The sequence below is a fragment of the Octopus bimaculoides genome, unplaced genomic scaffold (assembly GCF_001194135.2).
Source record: "Octopus bimaculoides isolate UCB-OBI-ISO-001 unplaced genomic scaffold, ASM119413v2 Scaffold_221516, whole genome shotgun sequence".
NCBI classification, from domain to species: Eukaryota; Metazoa; Mollusca; class Cephalopoda; order Octopoda; family Octopodidae; genus Octopus; species Octopus bimaculoides.
The window spans coordinates 980-2385 of NW_026329892.1; the positions used below are offsets into that span (position 1 = coordinate 980).

Genomic DNA, 1406 nt, shown 5'->3' on the forward strand with positions numbered 1-1406 from the left:
AAACTTGAGGGGATCGATTGGTTTGGCTAAATTTTTCGTCACCGTGCCCCAGCATGGCCGCAGTCTAATGAGTGAAACAAGGAAAAAATAAAAAGATATATTGTCCGTTCATTGCAAGTGGGACGTGGCACCAAAATGGTTGAGAACCCTTACTCTAGGCATTCTACTATATATTCAGTTATTTCAAAGAAAACATTCAAATATAAAAGACTAATAAATTTAAGTTTAAAAAAAAACGGTAGGTTCCAGCGAGTCTCGAACTCGCGACCTTCTGCGTGTTAAGCAGATGTGATAACCACTACACCATGGAACCACATAGCTATCGGTGGTCATCCTACAGTGTCAAATTAATAGCGGAAACTGAGGTATTTCAGTGATGTTACATCGATGGAACAGCTGCGCTTCTGGGAGAGACTGAAAGAGCTACGATTCTACTCCTTGGAGCAAAGACGGGAGAGGTATACAGTGATGTATATCTGGAAGATACTCGGGGGCTGGCACCAAACTGACGTGCTTAACGCTTCTGCCAGCTCGATGCCTTTGCCATTGTAATGATATAAAATAGGAGCTGCTATGCCTGTATGGTTAAGAAACTCGCTTTGCAACAACGTGATTTCAGGTTCAGTTCCACTGCGCGGCTCCTGGAGCAAGTGTCTTCTACTATATCAGGTTGTCCAATACCACGTGGGTGAACTTGGTAAATGGAAACTGTGTGATACACGCCACCGGACCCAGAACTAGACATCACTGCACTGTTCCAAAGATCCCAGCTACCACATCTAGAGTGAGGACCAAGTACTGCGACAGCTTGGGATTCAGGGGCCCATAGCTGTTTAACTCCTTGCCAAAACATCTGAGGAATCTTCATGGAGTAGGAAGCAGAGTAGATGTTTTCGAGAAACAACTTGACCTTTTGCTATCCAAAGTCCCCGGATGAACCAATATCAAGGCAGGAGACTCAAACGTGGGCTGCAGTGTCGATCCCACCTCCTTCACCAAAAGCCAATCACATAAAATTGGCCATTGAAAAGGTGATTACACTGGAAAGATTGTCTATACTGCTGTAGTTGAAGAGACATACGTATTTGTATTAAAAAGAATTTTGTACCAAATAAAATGAAATGAAACAACGCCAACATCACAACATCTAAAAACTATCTTTAAATAGTTTAATAAAAGCTGACAAACATGTGGTTCCATGGTGTAGTGGTTATCACATCTGCTTAACACGCAGAAGGTCGTGAGTTCGAAACTCGCTGGAACCTATATCTTTTTTTTAAATAAATTTGATAATTCTAGTCTTTTGTTTAGATGTTTTCTATGAAGTAACTGAATAAATAGGGGCATTCTCCACAATTTAAGGTTCACTCTGCTTAACATGCAAAAGGTCTTGAGTTCGAAACCTA

General features: G+C 41.5%; 2 non-coding genes across 2 annotated transcripts; one reads left to right on the forward strand and one right to left on the reverse strand.

Annotated features, from left to right (window-relative positions):
- Nucleotides 1–240: 240 nt before the first annotated feature.
- On the reverse strand, nucleotides 241–313 carry Trnav-aac (transfer RNA valine (anticodon AAC)). Its single transcript has one exon. It is a non-coding gene; the product is annotated as a tRNA-Val (tRNA).
- An 879-nt stretch (nucleotides 314–1192) lies between these two features.
- Nucleotides 1193–1265, forward strand: Trnav-aac (transfer RNA valine (anticodon AAC)). The gene has a single exon. It is a non-coding gene; the product is annotated as a tRNA-Val (tRNA).
- Nucleotides 1266–1406: the final 141 nt, after the last annotated feature.